The sequence below is a fragment of the Hylobates moloch genome, unplaced genomic scaffold (assembly GCF_009828535.3).
Source record: "Hylobates moloch isolate HMO894 unplaced genomic scaffold, HMol_V3 SCAFFOLD_2, whole genome shotgun sequence".
Classification (NCBI taxonomy): Eukaryota; Metazoa; Chordata; class Mammalia; order Primates; family Hylobatidae; genus Hylobates; species Hylobates moloch.
The window spans coordinates 177786712-177798242 of record NW_026652277.1 but is presented as its reverse complement, the minus strand read 5'-3'; the positions used below and the strand labels follow the sequence as shown (position 1 = coordinate 177798242).

The 11531-nt window shown below is 49.6% G+C and overlaps 1 long non-coding RNA gene across 1 annotated transcript; it reads left to right on the top strand.

Annotated features, from left to right (window-relative positions):
• The first annotated feature begins 316 nt into the window (after positions 1-316).
• Positions 317-8565, top strand: LOC116476345 (uncharacterized). The gene is made up of 3 exons (XR_004250196.1): positions 317-431; positions 4661-4771; positions 7532-8565. It is a non-coding gene; the product is annotated as an uncharacterized LOC116476345 (long non-coding RNA).
• Positions 8566-11531: the final 2966 nt, after the last annotated feature.

The window sequence follows — 11531 nt, the reverse complement described above, 5'->3', positions numbered from 1 at the left end:
CACAGCAGGGGCACACCGTGTGGGACGAAGCTCGGGCTTCCCGCACCTGTGTGTGCTTTCCTTGTTATTAATTCACATGAGTGAATAGTTGCAAATGATGCATCTGGATAAACACTGGACTTCTGTTTCCCCACAGCTGCAGGAGAATCACAGTCTCAGCGGCTGCTGCTCCTGACGGGCACACGTGCTGCCCAGTCTGGAGGGTTCGCTGCAATCAGTGCTACAGCTTTAGAAACTGTGATTTACTGCTGATTTAAAACTCTTTAAAGAGCCGACTTCCTGCTGATGGGGCTGAGGGAAGAGCGGCAGGTGCAGTGGAGGAGCACCTTCTTTTTAGGAAATGACGCTTCAGGCTCAGCCTCCCGTCCATGCTTCTCTCCCGTGTGAGTGCAGAGAAGGTCCTGGGTTCTATCTGCTGCTTCACTCTGGGGGTGAGTGTGCCTCTGGAGTCTCTGAGGGGACGCGGGAAGGACGTTCAGTTCAGAGCTTTTAACCAAAACTTTTACAGCAGCCGGCGGGGCAAGGGCTCCCGCAAACTCTGAGCTTGAGAGCACCTCAAATTTTCGAACCCTGGCCCAGGTGGAGCCATGCAACGCTGCTCCAAGGAGGGAAATGACGGCCCTGGCGCTCTGGAAAGGCCTGGAGGGCTGAGCCTCGGGCAGTCAGCGCCACCCTTCCCTCCCCTTGGTTCCCAAGAATCTGATGGAGATTGAGGAATTGAGGCTGCGACGTTTTAGGCACCCCCAGGATGAGTACAACGTGGGTTTAACAGGAGGGAGGCTGCCGTGCCGTTCTGCTTGGTCACATTAACGATCCACATTTTCCCAAGGAGCGAGGATGGGCACGTTCCCTCAAGGTTCTTTGGTGGTGGTTTCAGTTCCTTGCTTCAGTCTCTGGCTGAGAGAACTGACTGCACAGGCTTAGCCCTCATTCGTCCAAGACCCAAAGCTTCCAGGATGCAGATGGGAGCTACAGTGAGCACCTGTCCAAAGCTTCCAGGACGCAGACGGGAGCTGCAGTGAGCACCTGTGCACCTGCTGATTCTCCATGAGGTCCTGCATGGTCATAGTGGGCTCTTTCTACAGAAGCTCAGGACTTGACTTGTGTTAGGATGCAGAGTCATCGTGTTGTCTTGCTTTACTTTTATTTAAAAAAATAGAGTGCAGGGGTGCAATCACAGCTCATTGCAGCCTCAACCTCCTGGGCTCAAGCAATCCACCTGCCTCAGCCTCTCAAGGAGCTAGGACCACAGGCACCACCGTGCCCAGCTCATTAAAACAATTTTTTTTTCCCTTTGGTAGAGATGGGATCTCAGTATGTTGCCAAGGCTGGTCTCAAACTCCTGGCCTCAAGTGATCCTCCTGCCTTGGCCTCCCAGTGTTGGAATTATAGGCATGAGCCACCACGCCCGGCCTTGTTTTACTTTTTATAAATCATGTATATAAACATATTTTATTAACCCCAATAAAACCAAGGCCTTCAAGTCCAAAAGAGCTGCAGCAGAGGAGACAGAGGAGAGAGATATGTAAGTACGGAAAACATATTCTTAAGGTCTGTTTTCAAGATTTAGTGAAATTTTGGGAAAAGGTACAGAAAATATTTTCATATTTTGTACTTATAATTGTTACTGTGAAAAGAGTTGCTTTTTATGGAGTGACATAAATTTGAAAAAAAAAGGTTGTATTTAAGAAATTAGATACAGCTCTGAATTATACATGGAATGTTATTCAACTCAGTAGAATGTGGTGTGTGGGCAATTATCCAGCACGGTAATTCCGCATTACAAACCTTTAAATTTAAAACAGATCAAAATAAATCAATTTTGTAAGGGGCTTTACCTAGGTGCAGTGTTTGCATTATGCGACATTTATTTAATATTATCACGCTGTCCTTGAAGAGCCCGTTTATTCATATTTTCATCCTCAGCCAGGAGCAGCGTCTGGTATCTGCACAGCTGCCTTTGGGGCAGCTCCCAGAACAGTGGTGTCAGAGGCACAGGTGGTGGTTCCCCCTGGGCATGGTGTGGGCTGCGGTGGCCTCCGAACACCTCCGGGAGTGAAAACCCAAACTCTCCTTTGCTGTAAAGCATAATTTTTGTTTTAAATCCTAGATTGAAAAAACCATGTCACAGGAAGTTTGGAAGAAAACTTTTCAATCCTAGTATTCTTTTTTTTTTTTTTTTTTTTTGAGACGGGGTCTCACTCTGTCGCCCAGGCTGGAGTGCAGTGGCGCAATCTCAGCACACTGCAAGCTCCGCCTCCCCGGTTCACGCCATTCTCCTGCCTCAGCCTCCTGAGTAGCTGGGTCTACAGGTGCCTGCCACCACGCCCAGCAAATTTTTTGTATTTTTAGTAGAGATGGGGTTTCTACTGTGTTAGCCAGGATGGTCTCAATCTCCTCACCTCATGATCCACCCGCCTCGGCCTCCCAAAGTGCTGGGATTACAGGTGTGAAGCACTATGCTCGGCCCAATCCTAGTATTCGTAACTACAGTCATTCGCCACTTTTCTTGCACTTCTTTTTCCTATGTGCACGTTTTAGAAAGTTGCAATCATAGTACAGGAACAATTTTTACACCCTGCTTTTCTTTTTACTCCGTATGTTATCTGCAATTTCTAAGCTGCTACATAGTCTTCAAAACCATAATTGTAAAAGGCTGCTTAATACTTCATTAGGCATTTATTTTGAAAATTCTCTCTTCTATAAATGACACTATGACCAATATATGCCCCTCCCTCATGCCATGTTAATTACTGGGTCAAAGGACATAATTTTGTTTCTCGATACACATTGCCACGTCTCTCCTCTCCGCATTGAACAAGCTTCAGTATCACTAATATATAAGGATGCATTTCACCACAATTTATCATTACATTTTTGTAACATAATGAAATAAATAATTATTTAATTACATTATTTGACCATGAGCAAGTCTGGCTATTTTCTCATTAAGATTTACAATTTTTCTTCATGTTTATCTAAATCATATTAATGGATTTCTTATGGATACTTTTTTTATCAATTTGTTTGACCTTTTTATGTAATAAATAATCCCTTATGCTGCTTTTTAAATCTCTAGGATTGTCAGAATGTATTGGGAACATCAAAGGCCATTTTTTAATTGTTTTTTTTTCCATAGAACCTGCATTTATTTTTACTTTAATGTTTTACCATTTGGTTGATGGAAGTCACACTTAACTGCCAAAGAAAGCTGTTGAGTTAGTCAACCAGTGTGCAAATCCGATTTGGTATCATGCCAGCCCAAAGTAAAGACCCTGGTTTCTGCAGGGCATGGAATGGGTAATGAACTCTGACCCTTTCTGTAAGAAGGATGGATGACAGCGCGGGGATTCCCATCAGGACTTCCACTTCCAGGAAGGTCGATGGGCTCCAGCCATCTGCAGACTGCGTCGTCCTCTGCCTGAACTCACTGGGGTGCAGTCAGAAGGTGCCCAGACGCCCCAGGGTTTCCCGGGGCTGCTGAGGGCTTTGAGAAGGAGGCTTCCTGGGCCCCAGGGCAGGGAGGAGGTGCCAGGAATTAATTTCATTTTTGCAAATTCACATTAGGACTCAGAACTTTGGAGGACTCATGGAAATTCTGGAAAAATTATTCTGCCTCCAAAGCATTTCGAGAAAGCTGGATCGATAAACATCATTGCTGACCGTGTGCCAGGCGCTAAGCTTGGCGCTTGGTGTAAACGGTCTCTGCTCCTCACAACGATTCTAAAAGGCTGGCAGGTTTTTTACTCCAGATTGGAGAAACTGGAAGCTCAGGGTAAAGTGTTCCCTGGCGATGTGGCCGTGACCCGTCCGGCTTGAATCTTATGCTCTTCTTACTGGCTGTAGGTCCTAACGGAGACACGGACGCCATTCTTGCCCAGTTATCCCTTCGGGATTTCTTTTTTTTTTTTTTTTTGAGACAGGGTCTCGCTCTGTCGCCCAGGCTGGAGTGCAGTGGCTCAATCTCGGCTCACTGCAAGCTCCACCTCCTGGGTTCACACCATTCTCCTGCCTCCGCCTCTCCAAGTAGCTGGGACTACAGGCACCCGCCACCACGCCCGGCTAATTTTTTGTATTTTTAGTAGAGACGGGGTTTCACTGTGGTCTCGATCTCCTGACCTCGTGATCCGCCAGCCTCGGCCTCCCAAAGTGCTGGGATTACAAGCGTGAGCCACCGCACCCGGCCCCTTCGGGATTTCTTAATCTTTCACCTGAAGCTTCAAAGTTGTCAATTGGTCTAAGGCTGTGGGCCAAGTATGGACTTTACGTGGTTCAGACTAGTTGCCTAGGGATTAATTTTCTTCTTTGTGCTTTTTCTGTAATTAAAAGGTTTTTTTAAACAATAACTGTGTATCAGAAAAATACAATAAATGCTTTAAACATTTTTATGAAGCAGACAATTTGCTTATAAAAGCAATCATGGCTGCAGGGCTTAGGGCAGAAGAAATGAATGTTTCCCTGAGATTTCCTCTTTTTGGCCGTGGCTAACCGAGCAGGCCACTAATGATGAGATTGGAGGGAATTATGTGTCATTTCCCTCGCGGGATGGCCAGTTTTCGGCAGCAGGGCAGGGTTCCTGGGGACTGTGAACCCTCTTTGGTTTTATGATACTCATGTGGGGCCTGGCCCACATCACTTAGAGTGTTTTATTTCTCTTTAGGTTTTGGACCTGGACCTGAGAGAGCGCAGAACCCCAGTAGCAGCAGAAGGGCCGGAGCGTCACACAGCAACTGTGGGTCGGCGTGACTCTGCCGTTAGCTCTGCCCCCTTGGTGAGGTGATTCAAATTCTCAGAACCGTTTCCCCATTGGAAACATGGGGATAATAGCTGCCAGCGGGGTTCTGGGCTCTCTCAGGTCCAGGTCCAAGTGTGTAGTGCTGCTGTGAGGGTTAAACGAGATAAATATGTGTAAAAGTGCTTAGCAGAGACACACTTCATATTCTCAGTCACTGCCTGGGTTCCACCCAGAAAAAGTGCTTTCTGAGTCAAATTGTATCTATTTTTCAAGGCTCAGCTGATCCCAGCTGTGAATAAGTTTATAGGCAGCTTATTGTTACCCCAGGCAGGAATCCCTCACTCCAGCTGAGATTTTTCGGCAGTTAGGGTCTGTTCTACGGAGCAAGCTGGCAGTAGTTACATTTAGCCTTATGTTGCTGTGTGCATTTTAATGTTTGTGCCTGAGCAGATTATAAGCTGTCTGAGGGCAGGAACCATGTGTTAGATGTCTTGGAATATCTTACAGAATCTCGAATAGTGGCCAGTCCTCCAGCAGAATCTGCAAACTGACTCCTTAGTGTGAGCCGGAAACTGAAATGCTGTTTTCAAAGTGCTGGCCTTCAGGAGGTAGAGACACCACACTGGCCAGTGCACGTGGCCCATGCCAGACGGCTCCATCCTACCTCCCTTCGCAGGGGCTGGACAAGGGCAGGCTGGGTGCTTGACTCAGCCAATTCTGAAGACAGGTCTTTGTGTGGCAGAGATCAGCCAGAAAAAGAAATTCTATTTTGATTTGGTCATTTATTGGCATGAAGTTTTACTTTTGCCCATTGTAGTCAACCAGATGTACTGGTTGGTGCTGGCTGCAGCCCACAGAAGGCCCCACCTGTGCCATGGGCACAGACAGATGGGAGCAGCTGTCTGCCTGGAGACAGGACCTTGGTTTCCGTCACTCCAAATACACATGCCAGTCTATTGTTTGTAGCTGGCATCATTGACTTTCACAGGTAACCTCCAAAAGAAGACGGGGTCTCTCCACCGGCCTGGGTGGGGGTGCAGCTACACCTTGCGCACAGTTTCATATGAAGAGAAACATGAGATGAAATAAATAAAGGAACAGGAAAGAGAGATACAAGAACTAAGAATGAGGAGTGTCTCACTTTTCATCTTTCTCTTCTCATGCCTTTGGGGTGCCACAATTTTAGTGACTGGGACTAGCAATTCTAGCATATAATTCATTTCACAGTCGCAACTTACATTCTGTCTGCTTTCCAACACATTCAAAGTATACAAAATATAATATCACATCAGTCTTCAGAATAGTAATAGAGTCAGGTATTACGCATGATCATTCTACTAAGTCTTTCTGAGGGAAGCGAACATTGAGAATTCAGGGATGAGATTCCAGCATCTGTCGACCTCGGCGCCACCTGGGTGCTGGTTTCTCCTGAATCCGAACCTGCATTTTAAGCAGACCCAGGCGATTTCTTGCACATTCGCATTGGAAAAGCATTGCTTTGGGGTCGGCACAGAAGTCCTTTCCATGTTTCGTTGAGTTACAGCAGGCCCCCAGGTTAACGGTCCTCCCCGGCCTTGCCAGAAATAGCAGCTTCCTTCTTTCGAAGGCCTGGGAAAGCAGTTCAGGCTGGGATTTGCGGGCGGGCGGTGAGACTCAGTGCCACAGGGGGCTTCTAGCTGAGATTCGCTCCCCACCCCCGGGTCCCAGTCAGGGGGCTTCTAGCTGAGATTCGCTCCCCACCCCCGGGTCCCAGTGGCTTCGCTCGTGAGAAACTGTTCTGCTCTTGTAGGGGCAGCGGCAGCCGCTTCAGCACAGGCTGAGGGTCTCTTATCTGAAGTGCTTGGGACCAGAAATGCCTTGAATTTCGGATTTTTTGGGGGATTTTGGAATATTTGCATAAACATAATGAGATATCTTGAGACGGGACCCAAATCTAAACACGAAATTCATTTATGTTTCATACACATAGCCCGCAGGTCATTTTATACAACATTTTAAATAATTCGTGTGTGAAGCAAAGTGCTGACTGTGTTTTCACTATGACCTATCACATGAGGACTGGTGGAGTTTTTCACTTGTGGTGTCATGTTGAGGCTCAAAACATTTCCGATTTTGGAGCATTTTCCTGTGGGGATGCTCACCTGTGTCATTGCTCTGCCAATCCACCACCAGGCTTGTGCCCCTCAGGTGAGACATGGTCCAGAGAGATCTTGGGTCTCAGACAGACAAAACTGACAAGGACAAAAATGCACCCTCAGCTGAGAAGAGGGCACCAGAATCACCCAGAAATGCACCCTCAGCTGAGAAGAGGGCACCAGAAGCGAATTCTGGTTAAAAACACTGTGGGGCACTCAGGTGTCCGACCTACCTGGTCGCCGACGAGGGAGTGGTCACGGCTGGCTGGTGTGGTGTGCAGGACACGGGATCGGTTCCATGGTCTCTCGCTGTGAGCACTGCAGAGGAGGCATCCCAGTGGATGCCAGTCACACAGGGGCAGGGAAGGGTGGACAGCGTGCCGAGGGGCTTTCCGATATACTAAAATTGCCTAACACAGCAGTTCCTCATGGATTTTGGTAATGAAGGCAAGATGTGTTTTTGGTTTATTGTTACTTTTGGCAAGTCTCCAGAATTCATACAGCCCAGTTTTCTGACGGAAACTGAGAAACAGTGCCAGTATCTACCCAATAGAATCTTGTTAACTTAAATGCAATAATGTGTTTGTAGAGCACTAGAGTCTTTGAAAGAGACCCGTATCATGAAGTAGGAGTATCGTGTTTTATTCTTGGTGAACTTCAGGAAGTGCAAGTGCTGCCCCTGGCTGGGAGTTTCCTTTGTCATTTTCCTGCACAGAGCGCCTTCGATCACACCTGTTGTGTGCGTGAATCAGGTCTTCATTTCTCAGAGGTACGTCATGCGTTCTAGAGAGTTCTGTCTCTCATATGAAGTGCTTCCTACAGAAAGAACGAATGTACAGCTCTTCATGTTGCCAAAGCATCAAGACACACTAAACCCACACAGGCACATTCCACAGGGCATTTTGAGTGGCTGGAGGCCATGGCACCAGAGCCTGGGGTTGCACCTGCACCCTCCCATGTGGGAAGTGGGCATGACCAGAGGCAGAGACCAGACTTGGCAGCACGTGGTGAGGCTGCACAGCCCTGAGGAAGCTGCTAGGCCCCGACAGTGGGTGGCCCGGACAATCCAGCCTGACAAAGAGCTGCATTCCACCTGCGTTGGAGATGGATGCTGACAGATGGCCGCACAGAGGCTTCTGCAGCCTGGTGCCCACCAGGCCCACAGAGGAAAAGGGTTCTGGAGTGAAAAGCCTCTTCTGACACTCAAGAGGCGTCTGTGTGAGAGCAGGGCCCTGTTTGCCCCCCGGGTGTCAGAAGATATGAAGGACCAGAGCTGGGCTTGGCCACTCCCGAGACAACCTCAGTGGACCCAGCACACAGCATTCCCAGGCCGGGCTGGAGGGACTTTGATGGATCCTGTACACAGCATCCCTGGGCTGGCTGGAGAGACCTCACTGCACACACTGGAAGGGATATTGTTGTGTGAATTGTTTTCTGAACGCACCATTTTCCTTACAGAAACTCCTATTCATCCTTCAATCCCAGCTCACAGTCACCTCCTCCAGGAAGCCCTCCACCCTCCATCGCCGGTCAGTGTTGGGTGGTGTGCCTGTCTTCTCTTTGGACTGCGAGCTCCCCGGGGTCCTTGTGATGTCTTTTCATTGCTTTCCTCCACTTCCTGCCTGGTTCTTGGCACACACTGAGTGCTTATTGAACACATAGTCAGTAAATTTAAAGGATGACATGTACTGAATTAGTATTTGTATCAGGTTTTTTTTTTCTGTATCAGATTTACAAGATCCACAATGCCCCACCATGTGCTAAGAGCAGTAACTACACCCCATTCTCTCCGCACGTTTTCCTGCTGCCACAGGCTTATGTTTTTATCCTATTATGAACTTAACACTTCTTGAATTCACTTCTTGAATTATTATCCTGGCTGCTCAGCTAAGAGGTGGATCCCTGTGGCTCTCAGTGGTGTCTGTCCTGCCATGGGCTGAGACCCATGACTTCTCAAGGGTAATTACAGTGAAGACACTTGCTGGCCTGCTTGTGGCTGCACACCCAGGGAGTCCGGAGGGGGATAAAACCCACAGCTGACACAGCTCTGTGGTCCTCAGGTTTCCTCTCACAGACAGAGAGGGGAGATGACACTGTGGTTCTCCTATAGTTGGGAAATTTCAACTAAGCATCCGGAAGTGTTTTACAGGGAACATGCTGGGTCAAAAATGGGAACCCTTGGTTTGGGCAGCAGTTAGACGGCAGAGCCACACTGAGGTTGCAGAGGGGGCTGCAGTTTCTACCTGCTCTGTCACGGCCCCGCACCTGTGGTGACCTGGCGTGGGCATTTCCACAGCCTGTGACCTTCAGCGAGTGCAGGTGTCAGGTCTGACCCTTGCTCTGTGGTTTCCTCCATCAACTTCGGGAAAACATGTTCACATCCTGGTGGATTTTCGTTTTAGACCGATTCGTTTTTCCCTCTGTGTCCAGGCTCTGGGCTCCGGTGTGTGACGGCCACTGGCTTTGATGCTGTGGTGATGTTTCTGTGGCGTTTCCTTGGTTAGGGCAACTCCTGGGGATGCCCATGTTGGTAGGATGCAGAGTGCGGGTTCCTGGCAGCCTGAGATGCATCTGCATCTCCAGCCTGGCGAGAGGGCACCCCGCAGAGCTTGGGGTGTTGAGTTCCAGCGAGAGGTCCAGGCATCCAGGGATGCTGAACAAAGGCTGGGTACAACTCGGCACCAGTGGAGTTTGAAGGTGTGCCGTGTTTCAGCAGGGCTGATTTCTTCTAGATTTGCAATAAGGCTTAATCCTGAGAATCCAGGCATTCACCCGACATTCCCATTAATCACAGGATCTCAGGAAAATAAGAGAGGGTGGAGGCCTGGGGTTGTCCCCCCAACCCACGGCTGCCAGGGAAGAGCTGGACTGACCTCGTACTCTTGCCCTTTAGTTGAATGGCAGTCTTTGGAGACAGCCTGAGGGAGGGACATTCTGAACTTCCTAGGGAATCGTTGCCCTGATTTAAGTCCCAGCGAAACCGCCAACCTTCGCTTCTTCCTTCTGTTCATCTGAAACTTCTGTTGTTGCGCAGCTTGAACTCATTAGCCATGCAGGTGGGCCGGGGCTGCAGTTCCAGGCTGCCATGTGGGGTCAAGTGGTCACTTAAGTGAACATTCCGTTCGCACGTAGGCCTGGTAAGTACAGCTGATTGACACTGGTATTAGAGGAAGATGCCAAAGCTGCCATGGATGGAGCGAAGGCTGGAGAAAGGCCCCACCTTCAAGACGTGTTTGTCGAGTTCACTTAGGTTACCTGTGGGCTGCGGCACAGCTGTGCAGAATGGCCCCGAGGCCTGGCTCCGTCTGTAATCGCTGTGTACAATTGGCCACACTTCCCTTCTCTGTGACGTGGGATTAAAATATCTCCCTAATAAGGTATTGGGAGGATTAAAGAAGATAATGGATGTGAGAGCTCAGCTGGGTGCCCAGCACATGGTTGGCGAGTGGGGGCGAGTGACGGGGCCGCCGTACCCCAACCACCCACAGTAAATGTGTCTCGGGGTCAGTGGAGCTCACCTCTGGTGAGATGACTTTTGCTTTCTTAGGACCCTGGGGTCGGGTTGGTTGTGTAACTTGGGCTTCCAGAGGCAGGGCTGCCCTAGAGCACACCGTCCTGTTATGCAATCCATGGCATCAGTGCCTGCACAGCGGGAGCCGAGCCCTGGGTCTGAGCTGTGTGACTGCACCTCCTATGCCAGCAGCCGCCATGGCCCAGGTCTCCTGAGCGTGGCTTATCCATGCTGGAGCCTTTCTCACGTGGCGGGCGCTGACCGCCATTTCACATGGGTCCAGCCCCAGAGACATGTCCTGTGTCCCTCCAGAAAGGACCTCACCTAGCCACTAAGGCTGCTAAGACCTGTCAAGGCCACTCAGCTTTGGGACGACTCATGTCAGCCATAAGGAGAAGTGAATGGTGGCTGGGACCCCATGTGCGGGTGGAGGGCTCTGCAGACACTGACACGGGTGAGCTCCTGGAGGGCCGTGCACGCTGCCGATGGGTGCTCACACAGTGCCACAGGAACACCTTGGTGGCTGCCTGGCATTTCGTGGGCTTTCTGGGTCTGCAGCCTACCCTGGCTTCTGGAAGCTTCCCTCAGGAGAAGACGGCCTGTGGGGGAGGATGACCGGGTGGGGTCTGTTGGCAGGACCACCGTTGCGGGGCTTCCTGGAATGTTCCTGGGCTCGAGCAGGTCCCTGCTCAGGGGCTACTGGGCCTGGAGCCCCGTGGACGTTGGGTGGGAAAAGCCGCTGGTGCCTCGTGACACAGACGTCTTCTGCAGATGCTGAGCTCACGGCCCTGGAAAGGGCTTCAGCTCAGACGGGCCGCGTTCTCCACGTTCTATCCCAGGAACATCTAGATGATCTTAGCCTTTCATGTTACTACCCTGGTTTCCAGATGAGAAGCGTCCACCTTATGGTCATGGTGCAGCAAGCCAAGGGGAAAATCTCCAGAAACACTTGGGCTTTTGGATCACACAGCTCCTTCTGCAGGAACAATCTGTTCCAGGTCACAAGCTGAACACAGGGCATGTGGGTGTCAGCCTTACTTCCATTTTATTTGAAACAAAAGAACTATCACTGATGAGTCAGTTCAACAAACATCTCACCTCTTACAAATCCCAGTCAGATTAGGTGAGGCCGCACATCTGAATTTCTGCC